At 46.0% G+C, this 8,390-nt stretch overlaps 1 protein-coding gene across 1 annotated transcript in view; it reads left to right on the top strand.

Moving 5' to 3' along the window:
* The first annotated feature begins 4,477 nt into the window (after positions 1-4,477).
* The window catches only part of ZNF202 (zinc finger protein 202), a 20,647-nt gene continuing 16,734 nt past the window's right edge, over positions 4,478-8,390 (top strand). The window contains exon 1 of the mRNA XM_010830516.1: positions 4,478-4,584. The gene's annotated coding sequence lies outside the window, so the exon portion shown is untranslated. The remainder of the gene's footprint in view (positions 4,585-8,390) is intronic.

Raw genomic sequence — 8,390 nt, 5'->3', positions numbered from 1 at the left:
AGTTTTAAGCCAGCTTTTTCACTCTCCTGTTTCATCAAGAGGCTCTTTAGTTCATCTTCACTTTCTGCCATAAGGGTGGTGTCATCTGTGTATCTGAAGTTATTGATATTTCTCCTGGCAATCTTGATTCCAGCTTTTTCTTCATCCAGCCCAGCATTTCACATGATATACTCTGTATATAAGTTAAATAAGCAGGGTGACAATATACAGCCTTGATGTACTATTTTCCCAATTTGGAACCAGTTGGTTGTTCCATGTCCAGTTCTAACTGTTGCTTCTTGAGACAGAAGACAGGTAAAGTGGTCTGATATTTCCATTTCTTCAAGAATTTTCCACAGTTTGTTGTGATCCACACAGTCAAAGGCTTTGGCAGAGTCAATAAAGCAGAAGTAGATATTTTTCTGGAACTCTCTTGCTTTTTTGATGATCCAACGGATGTTGGCAATTTGATCTCTGGTTCCTCTGCCTTTTCTAAATCCAGCTTGAACATCTGGAAATTCATGGTTCATGTACTGTTGAAGACTGGCTTGGAGAATTTTGAGCATTACTTTACTAGCGTGTGAGATAAGTACAATTGTGTGGTAGTTAGAACATTCTTTGGCATTGCCTTTCTTTGGGATTGGAATGAAAACTGACGTTTTCCAGTCCTGTAGCCACTGCTGAGTTTTCCAAATTTGCTGGCATATTGAGTGCAACACTTTCACAGCATCACCTTTTAGTATTTAAAAGAGCTCACTGAAATTCCGTCACCTCCACTAGCTTTGTTGGTAGTGATGCTTCTTAAGGCCCACTTGCCATCTCGTTCCAGGATGTCTGGTTCTAGGTGAGTGATCACACCGTCGTGGTTATCTGGGTCATTAAGATCTTTTTTGTATAGTTCTTCTGTGTATTCTTGCCACCTTTTCTTAATATCTTCTGCTTCTGTTAGGTCCATATCATTTCTGTCCTTTATTGTGTCAGTCTTTGTATGAAATGTTCCCTTGGTATCTCGAATTTTCTTGAAGTGATCTCTAGTCTTTCCCATTCTATTGTTTTCCTCTATTTCTTTGCATTGATCACTGAGGAAGGTTTTATCTTTCCTTGCTATTCTTTGGAACTCTGCATTCAAATGGGTATATCTTTCCTTTTCTCCTTTGCCTTTAGCTACATTATTTGTGCAAAACTTCTCCTTATCCTAGATCTAACTCAGTGTTGGGCTGCACCCCACAGGTCTATAAGGCCTGCACTTGTCCAGCTTTAAGAACAAAGAAAGAGCCTGGAGTCAACAACAGAGACATTAACAGTTTAATGGATGGGGGATCTTACACATCTGAAGCCAGTTGCTGGAGCAACACCCCCACCAAGTATAGGCCCAGTGAGCAGGACCTGGTGGCAGTCTTCATTCCCAAGGCAGGGAGGGGGCTGGGGGGAAATGACATCAAGTGGATTCATTAGTTACCAGGTAAACCAGCAGAGGAACAAGCCCCTCACTGCCCCTTTGAACCTTTGAAAAAAAGCAATCACTAACTGGGGCCTGGGGCAAGTACTGGGTTGGCCCAAAGTTTCCTTTGTTGTTTTTTTAATAGACAGAAGAGCATGCAGTTGGCCCTCTATATCTGTGTTTTTTGTATCTAAGAATTTAACCAACAGAGATTAAAAATATTCAGAAAAAAATTCCAGATGGGACTTCCCTGGTGGTCCAGTGTCCAAGACTCTGTGCTTCCAAAGCAGGGGGTGTGGTTTCAAGCCCTGGTCAAGAAACTAAGATCCCACATGCTACATGGCCAAAAAAAAAAAAAAAATCCAGAAACTTCCAAAAAGCAAAACTTGAATTTGCTGCACCCAAGTATCTATTTTCATAGCGTTTACATTGTACATACAGCTATTTCCCAAGTACTTACATCCGATTACATGTTATAGGTAACCCAGAGATGATTTTAAGTATATAGGAAGATATATATAGATTGTTTGAGCTGTATGAGCAAACAAATGAAAAAGGGTTCTTTCGGACCAGGGTGCCTTCTTTGAAGGGAAGGTACTGCAGGATCTTTATCATGCAGATGACCTCACTAGTGTTGATGAAGTAATTTCAGATCGACTGTTTTAAAGGTCACATTTTTGGGAACGGTTGAAACTTTGATTAAGTCTTGGTTTGCTATCCTGGGGTGCAAATGACCCTATTTGGGGCTTCTTGCTTTTTAACAATATTAATTACAGAAAAGTAAAACAAGGAGCTGTCACTTTTATCCAACAGATGGATCAAAATATACAAATTTGGCAACATAAAGTAATCACATGGATATGGAAGGAAAGATTCTCATACACAGCTAATAAGCGTATACATTTCTCAGCATTTGTGAGAATGCTAGTGACATTGTTGCATAAATGCATGTAGAGTATGTTTATTCCAGTATTGTCTGGGAGTCCCAGACTGAGGCCACAGATGGAGGGCCCAGCACCAAGGTTATCTTTGGAATTGAATGAGCCCCATAGCGACCGTTGCCGAAAGACCCCTGATCCCTACCAGGCAGCTTCCTGGCCCCTGGTATTTTATATTAGGCAAAAATACCCACCGTAACCAATCACCTAATGCCACCTTCCCAGCAGGATTTTCTTCATGTTGAAACTATAAATATTGGCTACTAACCCACGAAAAGCATTGGCTCTCTCTGGTTGGTCACGAGGTCCGCCCGCTGCATATGTTGGGACCTCATTATCTTTGCTCCCTGCTCTTAATAAACTTACCCCCTTTCTGAAATACTCTGTGTCCGGAAATTCTTTTCCAACTCACGCTCAGACTGACACAACACTGTCCATGATAACAATTATAAAGAACATATATTATCACTAGGCGAATGGCTATTCAGACTGTGGCATGTCATGCAGAAAGATAGAAGGAATAAGGGTGAAATGTATGTACAATAAACAGGTGTCCAAGACCCCTTGCTAATGTTGTGGAATCCGGAGTCACAAAACACACCTCAGAGGACACTCAAGACAGTGGAATACAGTTTATTACTCCAGCAGGTCCAATGGGAATCAGTTCCCAACAAGGACCCTGATGTTTCTGAGAGGCCCAGTTTTATACCACACCCCCCAGCCCCCACATGACTGGTTACATGTTAGCAACCTCTTTGTTGTATATGACTGAGTTTTACAGTAGGTGCTAGGAGAACAAAAAATTAAGGTTAAACTGTGGGGGGGGGGTGGGCAGGGAGGGAAACAATGATTTTGCATCAAGGGGGCATGTCTTCATGGTTAATCTAAAATGGGCAGCCTGGCCTCAACTATAATATGCCTTTGCCATCTGTAGGAAGGTAAGTCTCCAGGAGATATGATTTTCATTGGCAACGGTTTCCTCACTCTTGGGCAGGGTTCGGGCCCAGTTTACATCTTGCTTTAAGATGGATGACAGGCTTCAAGATGGGAGTCTCTCCTGCTTTCCTCACACTGGCCCCACCACTAGGAGAAAATGGCAAACTGATGACTCCAACACGAACACACACATACATGTGCTGCTGCTGCTGCTAAGTCTCTTCAGTCGTGTCCGACTCTGTGCGACCCCATAGATGGCCTCCTACCAGGCTCCTCTGTCCCTGGGATTCTCCAGGCAAGAAAACGGGAGTGGGTTGCCATTTCCTTCTCCAATGCATGAAAGTGAAAAGTGAAAGTGAAGTCGCTCAGTCGTGTCTGACTCTTAGCGACCCCATGGACTGCAGCCCACCAGGCTCCTCCGTCCATGGGATTTTCCAGGCAAGAGTACTGGAGTGGGGTGCCACTGCCTTCTCCGACACATACATGTGAGTACACACAAAAGGAGTAGGAAACTGAAACCCACTCCAGTATTCTTGCCTGGAAAATTCCACTGACAGAGGAGACTTGAGGGCTACAGTTCACGGGGATAGTAAAGAGCTGGACACGACTGAAGCCACCAAGCAGCAGACCAGCAAGCTTCTACTAAGCTCCAATCAGTTCACATACAAGATACCATTTAGCCCTTACAGTAACAGCATTATCTGGCCCATTAAAGAAGATGGACACTGAGGTTCAGAGGTGGATTTGTCCGAATCCCTACAACTGATGGCAGCTACAAGAGGCAGTATTCAACCCCCAAACTGCTCTTTTCTACCATGCTTCCCTGATAATGCAAAGAAAGGGGAGGGCGGGGGGAAACAAGAAAAACAGGTAAAGATACAGGTATCAGAATTAAAATGAACACAACAGCCGAAACATAAAAAAGAAAAGAGGCCCCTACTGCAAGGGCACGAGTGTAAATGCACTCCCTTACAACCCCATAGCCCGTCCCCCTGCAGAGCGGGGCAGGAGAGCTGGACAGACGCCCTTGAATCGGGTTCGCGTCCGGGTGAACAAGAGGCCTCCTAGAACGAGGGTGCACAGAGAAACAAGCAATCCTCCCAGAGCCTAGAAAGGCCCCTGGGCGGCAAGGAGGCGGGGCGAAGGGCAGTTTCCGGTTCCGGGCGCAAAGGCCCCACGTGTTCCGACCCGCCGGGCCCCGCGCGGCTCGGATCCGGCGGCACTGCCTCTGCCGGGAGTGGGTGGGGGAGAAGCCGGGGCAGGGGAGGAGCCGCCCGAGCTGTTGGAGCCGTGAGTGCTGGGGGCTGGGCCGGGCCGGGCCGGGCCGGAGCGGGCTGAGCGGGGCTAAGCGGCGAGGAGAGGGAGGGGTCGGAGACCCCGCCCCCCTGGAACCCCGGGGGAATCGTACTGTCCTGGGGAAGGGGTGGCGGCAGTGCGTGGAGGGGGCCGAGGCGTGGTGGTCCCGGTGTGTCTTGGCGGCTGAAGCAAGAACCTCCAGGGATGTGGATGGCGATCCATGCTTCTTTCTTTGCAGCCACCGCCCTCCGCCCCCTCCTGAGGCCTGCAGAAACGCAGTTAGTTCGTACCTCCCGTTGCTTCCGCGCCAACGGCCCCCTTACCCCTGAAACCGAGGGAGGAGTGGTCGAGGCCCCTTCAGTTCCGGCGGCTTTTTCTCACCCCGCCTCTCACCTGGTTAGAGCAATCCTCCCGAAGGCTCCCTGTCCTGGCGAGCCCCATCACTTTGCCAACCGCTAACTCCGCTGCAACACACGCAGATACACTCACCCGTGATTTTATTACCCGTGATCATCGGAGGCTTTGGAGACCATCTGGTCTGTGCCTTTTCAGCTCACTGTGACCGACCCAAACCTCCTCTCAAGCCAGTGACTGCTGTCTTCATTTGCAACTTCCCTCCTCCAACCCCTAGCAGCCAGTTTTGGCACTTCTCGACACCACCTAGCGCTACCCTCAGTGGGAGTATCCGGGCCCGGCTTTTTGTCTGGTTTCACTAAAAGTTTGTTAGTTTGTCTGCCATGGATTTGCTTCGTTTTCTCGGAAAGTTAGCCAGGTTTTAATTTTTCTGGACACGGATGTTCTTTTCTCCTGGTCACTTTGATAACCCTGTCTGCCTTGGTCCTGGGGTGCTCCCACATCTTAGCACATCCAGGGTCTACTTAGAGGCTAGACTTACTACTGTTGCTTTCTCTCTGGCCACATTCTGCTGGTGACACCCAGGGCAGCCTCACTCAGAAGCCACAAGGAAAGCTAGTGGAGTCGCTCATCCCTCCAACTTCTCTTCCAATCTGCTCTATGGGCCTTGAGCCAGAAAGCCACTTAGAAAGTGTGGGACAGCCATGGGAGGCTTGTTAGTGGGAGATATATGACAGGGGAGCTGTTAGGGTTTGCAGGCGTTTGTCTTGGGTAACTTTCTGCTTTTACTGTCCCGTGTAAGAAGGTTGGCAGGGGTGGAGGGAGGACGGGAACTTTTCTTCCTAGGACCAAACACCTGGGATTCCTGGTCTTTCCCCCTTTCTTCTCCTGCTGTACCACTTTTGCACTCTATATATACTATTTCAGTAGACAGTCATTTCAAGGGTATATCAAGGTTTTCTACTAAATGAGGGACTCTTGAGCATTATAAACTATACAGATGAGGTAAGTTACAGGTTTACAACATTATTTTTCCAATTATTTGGCAGAAGCGTAAAACATATAATGGTCCTAGACACTTTTCTGCCTTTACATTTGGGCAGCACTGCAAAAGTTGGACGCCTTCTGCTCGTATCCTAGATTTCCTTCCTTTGCTTTTGGTACTGGTCCTCGGACTTAGCAAGCATCGTCATCCCCTGGAAGCCCCACAGGTTCCTGGAGCCACCCCCAGAGTTACTGTAAGTCAGAGCTGGGGCTTGATCATTTGCATTTCTAACAAGTCCTCTGGTGCTGGTGCTGCTGACCTGGCTTTCTCAGAATGAGAACCACTGCCTTTGGCCAAACTTCTTCACACGTCCCAGTGGTTTGAGCATCAAAATAGCTGTGTGTGAGCACCTCTGTGCTTGAAACTAGTAACACGATCTTGGGTGGGTAATATAACCACTTAGGTCTGAGTTCTTTCATTTGTAAAATTAAGAAAATGTCCTTTGTAGCCAAGTGCAACATTATCTTAAGCTGAATTGATGGTGAAATATTGAGTTTTCCCCTTGATTTTCTTAATTCTCTTAATAGGAGCTTTAATTTTGATCACATAGCTTATACCCATATTCTCAAGTTTTGCTGTGAGTTACTAGTATACTGAAGTCCCTGCTGTTTTTTAACTACATTAAATTCTTTCGGATCAGGGCCTGTGCTTTTTTTCCTCTTTCTTTGCCCAGCATCTTGAATTGTGTGGGAAACACAATTGATGTTCAGTAGATATTTCTGGGCTGAATGAACTTCATCCCCTGCTTTTCTCCTCTCTTGAAGAAGCGTCTCTCCACTAATTCTTTGTAACAAACTAGTATATGACTATGCCACCTGATTCTCCGCAGGGGATTGAAATAAATGCTGATGTCAAATTCCTGTAACTGTCCCCAGAAGCCCTGGTACCCACTGATTCTGAACTACAACTGAATATTCAAGTTGGAGGAAGAGAAGTGAGCCACTTAATTAAATTCATCACAGTTTTTATTGAGCATCTTTTTTAATCAAGTTTGCCAAAACGTTAAGAACTGGAAATATCAAAACATATAAGGAGGCCCTTGCCTTCAGGGATGGGGCTCACAGTGGGAGACAGACACTAAACAGCACAAGAATGGCATCCTGTGATTACTTCTACTTTAGGGCCGTGATGTAGCCTGAGTGGAAACCTGGTACTACTCCGATGCTTCTGGTCCAGCAGGCGTGGGTCCCATCCTTCATCATCTCATCATATGGAGGGGAGCCTTGAGCAAAGCCAGGAGGAAGTCACCTAGATACAGAGCAGGGAGTATCTTGACAGAATATTAATTAAAAACTAAAAACATAGTGAATGACTTTTGAATTAACTATTCTGAATTATCCATATTTACACCTCAGGTCAGACTACGTTTACAAAATATATTATCCTTTTTTTTTCTCATTAAATAATGGTTCCTCTATGTGATGGACATTGACCATATTCATTGTAGTGAATTAAATGCATTTGGCTAGTTTAACTCTTGGCCGGATAATAGCTGCTGCCCTCATCAGGGTGGGTGTCAGGTTGGGTGGTCACCTTTTTCCTACTTCAGATTAGTTTTTGATGTTCAGTTTTAAACTGAGGCATATAGATTGGCCTGCTTTATTTAGGCTTTTAACCACCTCTGAGTAAAAACCTGCAAGATTAAAAAGCCCAGCTTCATGTTGGAGGTTAACCACTAGGCTCATGGTGGCAGGATGTTTAATTGTGGACTCACGACCTGTATTTGGTCTCTGGCCCTTCTCAACTCTTGAGTAAATTCCTCTCACTATCTTCAAGCTAAGCTAATAAATTATGGCTCAAGTACTGAGGCCACATATCCTTGTACCCTTCAAAGCTCCTCCTCTGTTACCATCAAAAAGCTGGATAGCTTTCTCTAAATGATCTAGCTCCTCTACCTTTAGGTAGAAAATCATCCCCATTTTCAGGATGAGTTGATGTGACTTGTCCCAGATGATATATCTCCAGGAGGAAGAACACAGGTTGTCTACCTCTGGAGGCAGAACTGTCAGCAGTGGGACAGGAGTGCCTCCTAGGCCTGTGGACATACCTATCATTTCAGTTCAGTTGCTCAGTCGTGTCCTACTCTTTGCGACCCCATGGACTGCAGCACCCCAGGCTTCCCTGTCCATCATCAACTCCAGAGCTTGCTTAAACTCATGTCCATCGAGTCGGTGGTGCCATCCAACCATCTCATCCTCTGTCATCCCCTTCTCCTTCCGCCTTCAATCTTTACCAGCATCAGGGTCTTTTCCAGTGAGTCAGTTCTTTGCATCAGGTGGCCAAAGTATTGGAGTTTCAGCTTCAGCATCAGTCCTTTCAATGAATATTCAGGACTGATTTCCTTTAGGATGGACTGGTTGGATCTCCTTGCAGTCCAAGGGACTCTCAAGAGTCTTCTCCA

Source organism: Bison bison, unplaced genomic scaffold (assembly GCF_000754665.1).
Source record: "Bison bison bison isolate TAMUID 2011002044 unplaced genomic scaffold, Bison_UMD1.0 scf7180017864518, whole genome shotgun sequence".
NCBI lineage: Eukaryota > Metazoa > Chordata > Mammalia > Artiodactyla > Bovidae > Bison > Bison bison.
This window is presented reverse-complemented; position numbering and strand designations above follow the sequence as displayed.